Here is a 14,392-nt window from a genome sequence, read left to right as displayed (position 1 = left end):
AGCATTCCGGCTCTTCTCTCTTTAAATCTCAGGTCGAATTCGTAGGTGTTCAGGATGGTTTGAAAGTTATCCAAGTAAATTTGGGGGGCCTGGTGAGTTGGGGCCCTACTCCTCCACCGTCTTGGCCCACCTCCTCTACAGCTTATATTTTATTTATTTGTTTTTTAAAGATTTTATTTATTTATTCATGAGAGACACAGACAGGCAGAGAGACAGGCAGAGGGAGAAGCAGGCTCCATGCAGGGAGCCTGACGTGGGACTGGATTCCCGGTCTCCAGGATCAGGCCCTGGACTGAAGGCGGCGCTAAACCACTGAGCCACCGGGGCTGCCCTACAGCTTGTTTTTTTTTTTTTTTTTTTTTTTTTTTACAGCTTGTATTTTAAATGAATACTTTCATTACTGTCTTCCCAAAGGTGATCAACAATTCGATTAAACATTAAACACACACACACAACACCTTCCATAGTGGATTTCACTGAAGGAAAGAAGTTATGCAAAGGTGGAGGACACCATAACTGTGCCCCAATAGTGATTTTCATTTGCAATAATGTTTAGAGGTCTTATAAAGCACCACACATTTAGTCTTAATGAATAATGAATTTCTCAAGAAAGTGATTTGTCTCACTTAGTAAACATCTATATTGTTTTGGTTATAGACCAGGCATGATGCTGGAACGAAAGAAAACGTTCCTCGTGCTCTTGGAGCTTCCTATTTCAATGAGGAGCCAGACAAGCATGAATCAATTGGTCACACTGATGAATATGTAATTCCAAATAGAGAAAAATGTTGTGAAAGAAAGGAGTTGGTTGGGCTTTTTAGGTAAATTACAAAGAAACCTGGTGCAGCCTGGGAGTGCTGAACAGGTGGGCTTTCTTTCTTAGGAGGCAGCATGTGACCTAAGAGCTGAAGCAGGCATTAGAACTCATTAAGGAGGGTTACAAACCCAGACTGAAAAGACCATATGTGCAAAGGTCCTGTGGTGAGAGGGAGCCGGACTGGTTGGAGAAACTTTTAAGAAACCCTATTTGGTTGAAACACAGAATTACTTTGTGTGTTACAAAGAATAAGAAGCCTTGGAAAGGAACACTGATTGAGAGACATTTCTGGAGCACTAGTCAGGGACAAGTGATGTAGCATCATATAGGCTGTGTCAAAGATATTGGTCTTTAACATCTTATGTAAAGAGATGTGTATTTATGCATTCGGCAAATATTGAGAGGGCTTACCATTGCCAAATACTCTTCTGGAATCTGAGGATAAAACAACGAATAATAAAAAAAATACAGGACCACACTTGTGTCCATTCTGGCTCCAGTATAAAAGGTAGATTGGATGGGGGTCATCACTGATGTCTAGAAACTAGTCTATAAGCTTTTGTAGCAGTTCACATGAAACATAGTGCTGGTTTAATTTAGGGCAATGGTGGTGGTAGTGATGAAATGGAGAGAAGTGAACAGAGCTATGAGACGTTAAGACGTAAAATCAACAGAACTTGGTGATAGATAAGAAACTGGGTTGAGAAAAGGGAAGTATAATCTCTATCTTTGTGTTTCTTCCTTGAGACACTGTTGGAAAAGCTAAGATTCACTAAAATAAAAAAGTCTGGAAGACAGTTACATTTACTTTTCTTTATTGAAAGATAGAGGGGAGTAACCATACATTCAGGTTCATAAGTTCAGTCTTGGACAAATTGACCTTCAGGTGATATTCAAGTGGAAATATTGAGTAAATAGTTGGATATACAACTTTGGAATTCAATGAAGAGGTCCTGGGTGGATAAATTTGAGTGTTGTCAGGTTAGGGATGAGACTGGAAATCACCAGACTATAAACTCCATGATGTAGGACTCTATATCTCTTGTTACTTATAAGTAGAATTTTAGAATAGTGTATCTGGCACATACTAGGTGCTCAATAACCACTTGTTAAGTGGTAATACTCAACAGATGAACTGAGAATTCTTTGAAATTTTCTTATGTAAACTTATGAAATTGCTCTCATCTGGGTTCTTCCAGAAATATTGTAGTACATTTTGTCTCTGCTGTGCAAAAATCGTGAGCAAAATATCAACATAATTAATTTAGATTAGCACAAAAAATAAATGTTATGGCATGAATGTGATTTAACCTTGGCAAAGATGGGTTTCTCCTTTGATAGAGTATATTTCTGATCATGTATATTTCCCTATGTAATAATATTAGACAGTGATTCAAAGACATAGGAAGAAAAACAACAAAGTAGGAAAAGAATAAGATGAGGAGGAAGTGGTGGAGTCAGGGAGGGGATAATGATACAAGGGTTGTACAGAACAGAGGCCTCTAAAAAACAAGCCAAGAAGTTTGTCTCCAGTTGGCTGTATTTAGCATATATGTATAGAGCATCCTCATGCCTGGCTCTAAGATCAGGTGAATGCACACAAACATATATACATATGTAGGATTTTTGTGTGTGCTCATTTTGTTTGAATGACTTAAACTAAAAGCTTGTTACCGGGATGCCTGAGTGGTTCAGTGGTTGACCATCTGCCTTCTGCTCGGGTTGTGATCCCAGGGTCCCGGCAAGGAGCCTGCTTCTCCCTCTGCCTATGTCTCTGCCTTTCTCTGTGTGTCTCTCATGAATAAATAAAATCGTAAAAAAATAATAATAAAAGCTTGCTACCTTCTTGTCTTGTCTGCTTGGGCTACTATAACAGTATATCATAGATAGACTGGGGGGCTTATAAACAGCAGACATTTATTGCTCACAGTTCTGGAGGTTAGAAGTCTCAGATCAAGGTGTCAGTGCATTCAGGATCTAGTGAAAATCCCCTTCTGGATTGCAGACTGCAGACTTCTCCTTATACCCTCCCTCAACAGCAGGGTGGAGGGAGCTCTCAGGACTCCCCTTCTAACCCCCCTCCCATGAGGGTTCTGCCTTCATGACTCAGTCACCTCCCAAAGGCCCCCCTTCCTAACTCACCACATTTCAACATCTGAATTTGAACATATGAATTGGGAGGTGAGGAATAAACATTCAGACCATTGCATTTCTCAACTCCAATCCTTCATTAACAGTAAATTGCTCCTTGGTAGAAATACAAAGGTGAAAACTCTGGAAGACATCTAGGCACCAGCAGCCAGCATACATTGCATCCTTCCATGTGTAGAGTTGAGTGCTAAGCTAGAGAACCATATGGAAGACGTGTGTTGCCGTAGAAATATTTAAAGTCTAATGTTAGCAATAGGATGCTTAAAATGTTATTTTCATGTATGTACCTATTACTATGTTTTATTAATATTAAGACACGAAGTTTCGTATTTTAAAATCTCTGAAATATGGATATATCCTATAGTAAATGGCATATTACAACTGCCATCAGCAGCATTCACAGTGTAGTTGTCATTAACTGCACATGAGAAAACTTGGCGCTTTTCTTAGTGACATGACTGTACGACTCCAGCCCTTTGACATATCAAAGAACAGATCATTAAGGACCACTTGATTAAGGAATACGAGTCCTGGTTGCTCTCTGAAAATCTTCCATGGACATTGTATCATCAAATCATCATTTACAGAATGTGTGTAATGCTTCGGAAGAAAATTCTGAAGACAGTAGAGCAGCATGCTTGTAAAAAACAAAACAAAACAAAACAAAACCTTTTGCATCAACAACATGCCAGCTGGGATGGAGGATATTGCTATGTGAAGAAAACACATGGACATTAGTAACTTTGAGCCAAGAAGTGATTCAAAAGAGTCAAGCTTTCTCAAAATGTGAAGATGTTTTAGGAATACATCAATCAGTTTATTTCACTCATGTTCCCCTCTTTATGCAAGCACAAGTGTGATATACGATAAAATCTATATTCACATAAGTCTAAAAGAGTTCTTTCAGATAGTACCAATGGAAATTCCAGGTGATAAGACAGATTTATGCCATCGTTTAAATGGCAGCATTTTACCATTACATAAAATAATGGCATGTCTTACAACCAACAACATTGTAGATTCAGTGAGATGCAAAATGATAATTTAAGTGAAACACCAAACCAGTGACCATGACAACAAATAGATATTAGGGCTCTGTACAATGCAACCAGAAAACTAGAAGATAAAACCAATTTAACAAAAGTGAGATGCAGTTCAGAGCAGACATGTTTGCCATTAATCCAAGGTTGATTCTTTTAAAATGAAATAAAATTTCTCAAGAAAATGGAGTCAATAAGGTTTAGCATGAGAGATGTTCATAGAATATTGCACTGCTTTTTTTTTCATCGTTCTTACCTTTCCAGTCACAATAGAGCCTCGGAGAGATTTTTGCCCAGTGTTATGCAAGGACACTTGTTACTCTAGGGCTACTTGTTGACCAGAAAAAAATAAATTGCATTTCCATCTCCTGAAGTATTGTGATGATTCACATGAATTAGCCTTGAAAGTATTTTCCATAAATTGTTTTCAGTATCCTTGCCCACGAGGAAATATTTTATGCTTGGAGAACATAGTTCAACACAATAGGTAATGTAGCCTTGGTAAATTTAAATTATAAATTATAATATGCTCCTTTTGTACACTTGAGGCAAAACTGGGCAAACTTAATATTCCTGGGATACACTACTTCTTTCCTGTGTTGGATTTCTAAATGTTAACCAAGACCACTGAGACCACAAGAAAGATATAAAGAGCTGACACCTTTTGAGCAATTATATAGCCAAGCAGTAGACTAAGAACTTTTCAAATATTTTTAAAAATATATTTTATTTATTTATTCCTGAGAGACACAGAGAGAGGCAAAGACACAGGCAGAGGGAAAAGCAGGCTCCCTGTGGGGAGCCCGATGCCGCTGATCCCAGGACCCCGGGATCACGACGTGAGCAGAAGGCAGACGCTCAACCACTGAGCCATCCAAGCATCTCTGAATTATTATTTTTAAAGTCATGCTCTCAATTTTTAGTAAATGTGACTATAAGAAATATCTAACCTTGTTAGTGTTGCTTCTGCATGAGCTGCTTATCACTTAATACTCCTACACAACGTACCCTGTGAGGAATTGCCAGTCGACCCCCACCCTCCCCAGACTGGCACCAGAAGAAAAGGAACTGTTTCCTTCAAAGAATTTAAAGAGTATTATCTCAACATATAAATTAATCCATTTCCCTGTTAATCAGATTTTCCTATCACTTGTTATATTTTTTTTCCTTACATAAACACTTCCAAATACCTTGGAATAAAGCAAAGAGTAAACAAATAGTAAGTTTAAGAGCTTTCGTAGCACCAGATATTGACAAACCTGGTCAATACCCTAAGGAGTCCACAGTAAATCTGGAACTGACAAGCTTGCAAAATAGTACTTAGAATTAGGGCGGGGAAATTAAATTTACTCTCCCCAGAATTTACCCACTCCAGAATCTTTTCCCAAGTGTCCAAAAGTTCAAGTGTCACAAGAACAAGTATTTAACCCAGCTGTTCAATCTACCATCCGGCAGATCCCAGGGATTTCTTGTATAGTTCCTGATGGCCCAAAACATTTGCAAGTTCTCTGCATCTTTTCTTCCCAACATTCTTTCCTTCCTTTATGTATATATTTATTCAATCGGTACAAATGTTCTTATTGAGTATCTTATGTGGCAGGCTTTAGATTATTATTGCCTGGCATTACAGAGGGGAATGAAACATACCCCTACCCAGAGAAGTTCACAGTCTGATTGAACAGATAGACACATAAAAATCAAGTTACATTATGAGGGGTCCATACTCCATATGTGACTGTTTATCCCTCGATTTAAAATTTTTGATTCTGAAAGAAGTTTCAAAACCTATCATCACAGTGAACCCAAAGTAAACATCACTGCAGCCTGGGTTTGTTTCATATGTCAGGGCCCTTGGATCGTCATCCTCTAATAGTGAGCACAACTGAGGCAAATGGGATTTATCCTTTACAAACCACAACTTCTGTGCAAGAATTAATGGCCTTGGGAAGTGGCTCAGAATATATGACATCATGAGTCCTCTTAGGTCTAAATTGACTTTGATCCTCATCTCACTTTGCAACCATCTCTATCATTGCCTGATGTGCTGAAGCCTCCCCACGAGTACCTGAGATTCCCTCCCTAGCAGCTTCTTTTTCCTTGCAAAAAAAGACGAAAGGAAAAAATAAGGTTGCAGGGGCATCTGGATGGCTCAAGCAGTTACACGTCTGCCTTCGGTTCAGGTCATGATCTCAGGGTCCTGAGATTGAGCCCAATGTCTAGCTCCCTGCTCGGCAAGGAGTCTGCTTCTCCCTCTTCCTCTGCGGCTCCCCATGCTTGTGCGCTCTCTCTCACTCCCCCTCTCTCTGTCAAATAAATAAATAAGATTTTTTTAAAAAAAAGATGGTTATAATGTTCTTAAAAGGAGCTACACTGATTGCATAAGAGCTGAATCATTAGAAACACAAGTCCTGCTGTGGCTACTACAGGAAACTGGGACGTACCGGAGGAGCACACAGTGGGTCTTGTTCTGATTCCAGCCCTCGGGCCATCTTGGTTCTCTGTGGTTGAGAGTTCTCATGGAAGTGAAGTCAGAATGTCTGTCGCTGGCACATTTCTACCAGAGGAGCCCGGTCTAACGAGATGTCATTCCTCAGAAAGCTGCCTGGCAATAATACCTAAATGAGAGTACCAAGGTGATATCCTTGGAAAGGAAAAAGAGTCAAGAATGCAGTACTTAAAATATTTGCAAAGCAGCCACCAACAGCCAAGCATGCTCACTTGCTTGTTTTGGCTCTCTGTAGCATAATTTATTGGCTCTTCTCAGAAAAGGAAGTGTGCCCACACAATGCAAGCCCATGAAACAACCCTCACCATTAGTTGCTTCTACTTCTGCCCTCTTGGCAGTTCACGGCCCTCATTGATCTTTTTTCTTCATAATATCTAATTTACCAATTATGCAGAGCACAACAATGTCCTTGAGGAAGGAAAAAACATACCCAAGAAACCTTCCTTGAAATAGTTTCTTAAAATATTCAGCTGTAATATCTATTAGTTATTTCCATGAAAAGATAGTCCAAATGAGTCCCTGAGGGGTGGTTCTAAATGTTGTGTGCATTTATTTTAAAGAGGTACTCAAACTCAAATAAAAATTAAGTGTCACTTGGTGTCACCGTTTGGGTCTAATTTGCCTGTGTACCTCAGGAAGCCCCAGGGTCCTCAGGCAGGCCCTGGGGCTCCTTGAATAGAGGACTTTCTAGGCCCCAAATGAAGGACTGTGTGTAGAGCTTTGGAGCTGATGATTTGTACCCCAAACACACAGTGCAACCCTAGGAGAGGACAGCTAAGGAGCACCACCTGCTTCAAATTACATAGCCAGGTAGGGAATAAAGAGAACGAAGCCTGAGTTTTCTTCCCTCATGCAATCTGAGGATATGAATAACCAAATCCCAAAAGGCAACTGCATAAGATAAGAGACAAGGAAAGAACTATTTGGAAGACACACCACTTACCAGTAGAGATGACTCATGGGGGAGGTAACCAGTTGGCCCAGGTCAGTAGGTAGAAACCTGGTAACCAAGGGGGCTGAGTGCCACAGGAACCAGATTATAGTTGAGCAAGTGAAAAGGGCACTAGCAGTGCCCATGACTTCACAGATGGAGATTTGGGAGCTCAACGTTGCTACTTTCCCTGCTTTGAGAAGTCCAGCCTATCTGTCTTTCCATAGACACAACTCCATATTTTATCTACATGTGTTCTGGATGGACTATCCTTCAGCCTGTAATCTAAATCCCACCAGCCTTCTTTAGCCCCATTTTCCCAGACCATTCTAGCCCACTATGATCACTCAATGATCCTCATGGGGCACTTCAGGATTGTCTTTTCTTGTCATTTGGACTTTTTCATACTATATGCCTCATCTCCCAAAACAGCTTGGAAGCCCATTGAAGGCAGCAGAGTTAGGGTTGGGTGCCTTATATCATTCTCTTACTCATCTTCCATAGCATTCAGCACAGTGCATTGCATGTAATGCTCAATAAATGCAAGCTGAAAAGATGTGTAAATCAACCCGAAAAGTACTATAGACAGGGGCCCCTTGGGTGGCTCAGTTGGTTAAACGTTCAATTCTTGATTTCAGCTTAGGTTCTGATTTCAGGGTCCTGGGATCAAGCCCCACATCAGTCTCCTCGCTCAGTGGGGAGTCTGCTGGAGAGTCTCTCCCCTCCCTCTGCCTCCCCTTCCCCCCACCGTGTGCTTGTGCTCTCTCTCTTAAATAAATAAATAAATCTTTAAAAAAACTATTAAAAGAAAAGAATAGTATTACAGATAGTTCTGATGTCATACTCCACATTTAAGCACTACCAGGACTACCTGGGATCCTTTCCTATGTATTACTATTTCTTCTTTCTTGGCATGAAGAATAATCATGTTATTAAAACAAAGAATTGCTAGGCCCCGAACCCAGAGGTTCCAATTTGGTAGGCCTAAGTGAGGTCAAGGGTTTGTGTTTTTTCACAAGTTTCCGGGTGATACTGACATTGTTGGTCTGGGGACAATGACACTTTGAAAATTGCTCGATAATGAGACTTAAGAATTTGCCACAAGTAGTTCTAGGTGGCCTGCTTGATTTACAGCAAGACAGAAGAAGTTGGGGACACCTGGCTGGCTCAGTGGTTGAGTGCCTTCGGCTCAGGGCGTGATCCTGGAGTCCAGGGATCGCATCCCATATCGGGCTCCCTGCATGGAGCCCGTTTCTCCCTCTGCCTCTCTCTCTCCCTCTCTGTGTCTCATGAATAAATAAATAAAAAAGACAGAAGAAGTTGGATGTACAGGAGGCAAAGTGAAGTCCTTCAGTGAGAGAATATCAATAGGAGCCAGGCAAGACTAGTAGGTCCCAACCAAGCAAGCTGGGTCCAGGACAGGACCACAGACCCAAAGAAACCTGAGTATATTAGAAACCCAAGGGAAGAGCTTCTCTGGGGCCAGAAATGGGGCCATACCAGGCAGGGCTGTCAGCTAAGGCAGCACAGCATTGGCATGTCCATGTAGCCAAAGGGGCAAGTTATCAGAAGCACAATTACAAAGCACCAGAATGAAACAATGACAACAGCAAGTGGCATTGGTAAACTAGAGCAACCAAACAGCATGCATGCCAAATGGGAGAACTTGAGCAATCAGGAAATTGGAAAGAGATGAAGCAACAGAACAAGCCACAGAGAAGATGTGGGGCTCGGATCAGAAGGCCAAAGATTCCAGCTACAGGTATCGGCATGGGGCAGGGTGCATTTGCTGCATCTTGCCCAAGTCTCAACATGATACGGTTGGGTTGAGGAGCCAGCTGACACAGCAAGGGTCAAAGAGAAAGGAGACAGATCAGTGAGCATATCCCATGCCCAACAGGCTGATGGCAATAACTCCCCAGGGTTGCCAGGCATTGGCTTGGCAAAGGGCAGGACTAAGACTGACCATCAAGGACTCTCAATGCCCACAAAGCAGAGTGGATACAGAAAGGTAAGGAAGGAAAGGCACTCAGAAAGGGGTCCATTTCTGCCTTCCATGAGTTTGCAAGTTATGCTTTGCCCAAGTTTCTCACTTGCTCTGTCTTATTGGTTCATCTGACTAATTCATAAACATATCCTGGTAAACATCTCAACCAATAAAAATGTCTCTCAGAAAAATACTAAAATTTCCTTTTTACCTGCTCATCCCAACCAGGTTTATGCATAAATATTTAGATGCACATGTCAGGGATTACAGGCTTTTCTCTCTAACAAAACTGTGATAAAACTTTTCTCTCTAACAAAACTAACAAAACTGTAATAACTGTGTCATATTGGACACATTGACCTGCAACTTGCATTGTTGTTTTGTTTGCTAGGTTTGCATTTTTTTTACATGACTGTACATCTTGGCCATGTTTCCATATCAGCCCATATTGATTCTCTCTTATTTTCCCTAACAGATGCACAGTATTCCATAAGATGAATATGCCTTTTTTTTTAAACCTTTCTCCTCTTAATGGAAATTTAGGTCCTTTCCAGTTTTTCTCTATTATGAAGAAATTTCTATACTGATTATTTCTGAAAGTCTGTTGGAATATTTCTTTGGAAAGTATTGTAAAAATAAGAGTCAAAAGGCATGTGTATGTGCTAGATCTTTTCTTTGTTCTGGAAGACCCATTCTGCATCCTTCAGCACACTGTTCCTTGCCCAAGGAGAAGAACCTATATGGACTGTAACTGTGGCTTTCCTTGCCTCTGGCTTCTGGTTGAGTTTTGCTACCAGGAGATGTGGGCAAGAGATTGCAAGAAGGTAGGGGAGTGAGTTTGAGGTGTTCGTTTCTCTTGGAATTCTCCCTGCCAGCAAAACTTCTACGAAAACATGGCTGTATTCTTCTACCAAGGGCCATAGCCCCTGGAGGCATGTCCTGCCATACAGCTCCAAGTTCTGTCGACCAATCCTTCTTCTTACCCCTCAGTCCTAGGATGGCAATAGTTCCCTGCTCTGGCCAGCCACAGGTACTGTACCATCCCTTGTTGGTTTCCCTAAACCTTTACTGTATGCTCTCAACACTCAGTGTGGAGGTGCCATCTGTTTTGTGCCAAGACCCTAACGGATGCCATACATTTTAAATTCTGGTACATATTCAGAAATTGTCTACCAAAAGCCTATAGTCATTTTTCCTCCTACCAACAGTGCGTGAGAGTGCCCAGTTAAGCCACTCTGTGCAAACTGCTAGAGGGAGTACTGTATAAACAAGAGCTTAACACGTAGTTTGAAAGTCAATGATGCACACAGTGATGGTCAATCCATCATGATGGATAAAAGGTCAGAGCCGCTCAAGGATTTTTCCCTCTCCCTGTACCATGAAAGAACAATCCTTGAGCTGACCGAGGACCTTCCTTGTATGACTTTTGCTCTCAATCGAAAGTTCCTTTTTTGAAATTCCAGTGCATCATCCCTATGACTATTGGCAGGCTTCGCCAACATGTGTTAAACAGAGCTATTACCTGAGCCAAAAGGAACATCTCTTTTGGCATCGGTTGACAGTTTCATGTGTTGGCTTCATCACAAATTCCACAGGAAGCTCAAGAAAGGCTCTGAATAACCAACATTACCAGCCGTGCCTGTTTTAGGGCGTATTCCTCAGAGAATCCTGGAAATAGAGCAAACTCTTATGGATCTACATACCGTTGAGTCTCAAAACTCGTTGTGGTACTTGGCCTTCTTTCCAACCGCACTTCCTACTTCTACCTCTCATCTTTAAATCCTCCAAATGCTTTGTCTCGCGATAAATAATCAACAAGTCTTCACAGCTGGTAATTACAACTTAGACTGCGGAGGTTAAAACAGAATTCAGGAGGAAACGTTCTCTGAAATCTCACTGGGGCTGCGGAAGGCGTTTTTCTCAGCCATGGTAGAAAAACGAATGGCACTGAGAGCTCTCTCAGAGTCCCTGTGTGCATAGCCAGTTCATCTGGCTCTTCCCTTAGACCTCTCATTAATGTGGAATTCTTGCTCATTCGCTACTTAGCTGGAGTCTAAAGTCCAGAATCTCTTCATCTCACACTCCCCGCTCTGCTCACAGAATTCTGATTTTTCTTCATTAGCTCTTCGCTGTTGGAACATGATCATCTTTTTCTCCAGTCTATTACAATTGCCTACTATCTATGTATGTGGTAATATTGCATGAAGAATTTTTTGACTTGGGCTTACTAGAAGAAAAGAATATCTCCCTTTCTAAAGAGTCTTAATTGGGGTATGGCTTGCTACGCTTTGTCCCAGATTTAAAAAGCTATGGGAGGAGGGCAGTGTCTGGTCTTCAGTTTCCACCAGAAAAGCATTGTCACTCAGCTGGTGAAATAGCTGCTTCGGCTCCATGCTTCCTTTGCAGCAAGACAAGTGATGAATCAGGCAGCGAGGTTTGTTTACTTAAGGCAAAATGGCAGATCTTATCGCAATAATGCAACGGTCTGAGTTTCATTTATAAAGATGACACTATTGACCTATCACAAGAAGCGCATGGGCCAATTGTCTTTTGCAAGTTGGGCTGAAGCATCCACAGTCTCTTGGTCATGCTTCCTTATGGTCAAAAGCCAGTAAGATGGAAGACCGGGGACACAGGCTATGAAAAAATTCCATTTGTTTGGCCCTCACAGCTGACAAGTGCCACTCCATCCTACTCTCATAATAAGGGCTGAAATTACTGAGATTTAACAATATGCCAGGCACTCTGCTACGTGCTTTACAATCACTGAGCCTTTCCATCTTCACGCGACTCTAAGAGGTCAGCACGGTCATCATCCACATTTTACTGGGGCACAAAAGAGATTTGTGATTTGCCCAAGGTCACACTGTTAATAGATGGCAGAGCCGGAATTTGAATCCAAATGTCTTAGGTCAGGTTCACCAGAAGCAGATGAGATTTAGGTGCAAGTTACCTATTAAGCAAATTGTACCAAGAGAAATCAGGAAGAAAGTTGGAGGAAGTGAGATATATCAGTTTTCTATTGCTACAGAAAAAAAGTACCTCAAAATTTCGTGGCTTGGGGATCCCTGGGTGGCTCAGCGGTTTAGCGCCTGCCTTCAGCCCAGGGGTGATCCTGGAGTCCCAGGATCGAGTCCCACATCAGGCTTCCTGCATGACGCCTGCTTCTCCCTCTGCCTCTCTCTCTCTCTCTCTCTCTCTCATAAATAAAATCTTTAAAAAATTTTAGTGGCTTAAAATAATAACCAACATTTCCTGTTGCACACGTTTCCCAAGGTGCAGGAATTCAGGAGCAGCTTAGCTGGGTGGTTCTGGCTCAGTATCCCTCATAAAATGAGTCAAGATGTCAGCCAAGGCTGTAGCCATGTGAAGGCTTGACTAGGGCTAGATGATCCACTTCCAGAATGACTCATCCATATGAATGGCAAGTCTGTGCTAGCTACTGGTGAGAGGGGTCAGCTCCTTATCACATAGATCCCTTTGTAGACTTATCTGAGTGCTTCCCTTAAAAAAGACAACTCAAGAAATAGCAAGGTGGAAGACACAATACCTTTTATGCACTAGCCTTGAAAGTCACATGCCATCATTTCCGCAATATCCTAATGGTTAGACAGGTTGGCCCTCTTCAGTGTGGGAAATGACCACGCAAGGGCATGAATACCAGTGAGGGTTCCCAGGCGCCATTTGGGAGGCTGGTTAAAACACAGGGCAAGATGGGGTAAAAGCCAAACAAGGATAAGACTTCAGCCAGAGTCCCAGCCTCAGCCTGATGCTACAGTGAATTCTAGATCATTAATTACATCCCAGTGTTTGTCTCACCCAAAAGGGGTCTAGGCTTTCATAGTCCCACAACAGGAACGTATTGGCATTGGCATATGAATTTGCAGGCATTTCTGGCTCTCTATGCAAAGGAAATAGCTCCATTAACCCAAAGGATAGTAATGGGAAGAGGGTCACAGAGGTTGGCTGTTTCAAGCACAAAGAAGCTGGAGAACGAGATCAGAGAATTAGGACATGGAACAGAGGGAATCCGGGGGGCAGCCTTAATAATGTCCTTCTATTTCAGGTATGCCTGAAATAGAATCCTCACTCCTGAAGCTTCCTATCTTACAACCTTGGGCTTTTGGCTTTGTCAAGATCCTCTGCTTTGTGACCAGTGGCCAAGAAATGTACACTTTCACATACTTCTCTAGGGAGAAATAATGATTTTTTCAAAGTCCTAGTTTAGACATTGGCTCCATCTTGTTTTTGTTTTTTTTTTCATTTTTTAAATATGTACATAATATTTTATAGTCTGAGTTGAGCCCCAATGAAATAGTTCAATGGATGAGATTGGCTTTCGGCAAACTCCACTCTTCCTTTTTTCTCTCCTTCGGGCCACTTATCCTGACCTCTCACCAATGACTTCTTCTGTCACAATTTCTAGCTCTGAGTCAACTTACATCTAATCCCAACCTCTTACTTTCTGGGCCGAATAATGTCGTAATACAGAAACCCCTTCTGAAGACATTTACTTTCAAAGTAGGAATTCTTGAATATACATAGGGAGAGGCCACAACTATTCTAGAAGCTAGAATCTCACAGCTGGTGGCATTCAAGAAATTCAGTGCTAGCAAGTCCCAGCCTGAGTGCACCCAACTGATAAGCGATCTCTGACATTTCAGTGTACACACACACACACACACACACACACACACACACGGTGGGGAAGCCAAGGAGTGAAATTAAGTGATGCTGAAGGTAAGAGATGAAATTTAAGGAACCCTAATGCTGTCAGCCTCAAACCACAGAGAGTAAAGCACAGAGCTCTCCCAAATCAGGCTTCTGCTTTTCTTTGCCTCTTTATGTATTCTCTTCCTTTCGTGTATGTGGGAGGGACCTACAAACCAATTCCATAATGATTTTGCTTTGTCAAGGGCAATTTAAATTCGTTAAGAGCAAGTCACTTATTCATGTCTAC

The 14,392-nt window shown here is 41.7% G+C and overlaps 1 long non-coding RNA gene across 1 annotated transcript in view; it reads right to left on the bottom strand.

Moving 5' to 3' along the window:
- Window positions 1-14,392, bottom strand: part of LOC106558482 — a 127,641-nt gene that overhangs the window by 14,370 nt on the left and 98,879 nt on the right. Inside the window, exon 4 of the long non-coding RNA XR_005385953.1 lies at window positions 6,450-6,649. This is a non-coding gene — a long non-coding RNA (uncharacterized LOC106558482). The remainder of the gene's footprint in view (window positions 1-6,449; window positions 6,650-14,392) is intronic.

This window comes from Canis lupus, chromosome X, assembly GCF_011100685.1.
Source record: "Canis lupus familiaris isolate Mischka breed German Shepherd chromosome X, alternate assembly UU_Cfam_GSD_1.0, whole genome shotgun sequence".
Taxonomy (NCBI): domain Eukaryota; kingdom Metazoa; phylum Chordata; class Mammalia; order Carnivora; family Canidae; genus Canis; species Canis lupus.
Note: the sequence above shows the minus strand (reverse complement) of the source record. Positions and strands in the feature narration are given on the sequence as shown.